The 2,500-nt window shown below is 38.0% G+C and overlaps 2 pseudogenes; one reads left to right on the top strand and one right to left on the bottom strand.

Annotated features, from left to right (window-relative positions):
• Positions 1-506, bottom strand: part of LOC131795795 (uncharacterized) — a 1,324-nt pseudogene extending 818 nt beyond the window's left edge.
• A 374-nt stretch (positions 507-880) lies between these two features.
• LOC131795794 (uncharacterized) lies at positions 881-2,144 on the top strand (annotated as a pseudogene).
• Positions 2,145-2,500: the final 356 nt, after the last annotated feature.

Here is a 2,500-nt window from a genome sequence, read left to right as displayed (position 1 = left end):
GTCAATCTTCACATTGTTCAGGAATACTTCTACTTCCGGAAAAATGGATTTTGGAGGGAACCATTGGGAAGCTGATGGAATGGCTGGAAATTGATAATCTACTGTATGCAGGTTGTCTTCAGCATTTCTTCCGTGGAAGTAAATGGCAAGATGGATTCTCCTTTCAAATTTTTCCAAGTCATCAGTCACCTTTTGCCAGTTAACGTCCTTGGGCACAGGACAAAATGCTGGTCCTTTCTTAAGGAGAGAGTGCTCTGCATATGTGAGTTCAGACAGATATATTTTATATGTACATAAAAAATTATACGTTTGGTCAAGTAGTGTGAAATATGACAATATATTATTAATCAATTATAAAGATCCATTCTTATTTACGTTAAATTTATCAAGATAAAATTTATCAATAGTGTGCTTAAATGATGAGAAATGTTCAAATGTTCTGAAATCTAGTCGTAGGCAATTCCACAAGTCTACAATACAATTGAAGAAAGAAAACTTACAGACATCAGTTTTAAAAAGGCCTTTCACCAGTGTAGCTTCACTATTTCCGATGTTATATTTGGTTGTCTTAAAATTTGCAAATGACAAAACATTGAAATCAATATAACCTTTCAATCACTTAAAGAAAAAACAAAGATCCAATATCTCCCTTCTATATTCTAAAGGTAAAAGTTTCAATTTGAGAAGTCTCTCGACTTGTTGCTCGACTTCATCAAGAAGGGTAGAAGGGTAGCAAATTTAGTAAGGGCCAAGTCGCACTACAGGTCAATTTCAGATTTGTCCAGGACAAATCTTACTTGAAATCGGCCAGTGACAAAAAATTTGTCCAGAACGCTACAGTTGCACTTGAGAACAAAATCTGTGAACAAAACATCACACCATGCTGTGAGCGTCACGCAATTTCCCGCGAAGCAGCCTTTACCCACTGTTTCAATCCACAAACCGCGACACGAGGGATCTCAAAATGTTTCCACAAAGAACTCTAGCAGTAATATCTTTCTTCTATTTTGTGGTTCTTCATCAGCAAGCAAATATCAATATCAATTTAATTTAACAAAACATTCTAGTGACACGATGTATTCGCCGACAACGAAATCGTTATCGAAGACGAGCACCATACTATTGGACTCTTCCTCGTCCAGTCGAATCGTGGTTCGAGATCCATTATACTGATCGAACAATACCTGGGGACTACTTTCGATGGCTCTTACGAATGAACAGAGAAAGCTTTGATTTGTTGCTCAACGTAATTCGTAACCGGCTGACGAGACAGAATACAGTTCTGCGAAATTGCCTCACTCCTGAAAAGGTCCTTGCTTGTGGTTTGCTTTGCCTTGCACACGGAAATTCATACGAAACAATAGGACCTGCGCTAAACGTCGGCAGAACTACAGCAATAGAGGCTTGTCAAGACGTGGTTGAGGCTCTTTATGACTTAAGGAAAGAGTACATCGAATTCCCAACAACAGTGGCCGAGACAATGAGGTGTATAGAGACATTTACGGAGAAATCACGACTTCCAAACATATGGCACTCATATCAAAATAGTTGCTCCTAGAGACAGTGCTGTTGATTATTTTAGTCGAAATCAGCAACATGATTTCATTATTCAGGCCGTTGCTGACGGTAAAGGATTATTTCTTGACTTTGCAACGGGTTATCTGGGAAGTATCCACGACGCTAGGGTATATCGAAACAGCTCGCTTTATCTAAGAGCAAGCAACGGAGATATACTCAAGGAACCTGTTGAAAGAATCGGCATCACAGATATTCAGCCTTACCTGGTAGGAGACAGCGCATACCCTATTTCCCCCTGGCGTATGAAGCCTTATCCTGAAGCGACGTGTGACCCTGGCAAGATAACATTTAACAAGGAACTGTCGTCTGCATGAGTAACCCTCGAGTGCGCTTTTGGCTGCCTCAAAAGTCGTTGGCGAATTCTACAAAAGCGGTTGGATAGCAGAATAACTTTTTCTGTGAAGATTGCCATTGCTTGTGCAGTGCTGCATAACTTTTGCATTAAAATTGGGGACGAATGGGAGGATGATTTTTACGATGACGATGATGACCGCGGAAACGAACAGAACAATGACTTAATGCAGGACGGGGAAGATATAAGAGAGTTGCTAAAAAACAGTCTATGATTCTTCAAATCCTTTTTTTAATTATTTAATTCTTCGAACTTAAACTTATACTGTATTTTATATTTCACAAAGAAAATTGAAGAAAATCCATGAGAAAATACTATAAAAATATTGCATTGTAATTTGTGCTCAACATGCGATTGTTGAATCATAAGAAACGATTTCCATCACCGTATTGAATTTTCCTGCAATTTTACAGAGATTTATTGTTCAGATTTTTAAAGAGAAGTGTGTGATAAAGATAATTTTTGCATTTACAACAAGAAATCAGTTCAAGTAGTACATTCATTTGTTTCCATAATTTCGTTTGATCGATTCGCAACATAAACAATAACATGTCTTTTGATAATGGTCGA

The sequence above is a fragment of the Pocillopora verrucosa genome, chromosome 6 (assembly GCF_036669915.1).
Source record: "Pocillopora verrucosa isolate sample1 chromosome 6, ASM3666991v2, whole genome shotgun sequence".
NCBI lineage: Eukaryota > Metazoa > Cnidaria > Anthozoa > Scleractinia > Pocilloporidae > Pocillopora > Pocillopora verrucosa.
Note: the sequence above shows the minus strand (reverse complement) of the source record. Positions and strands in the feature narration are given on the sequence as shown.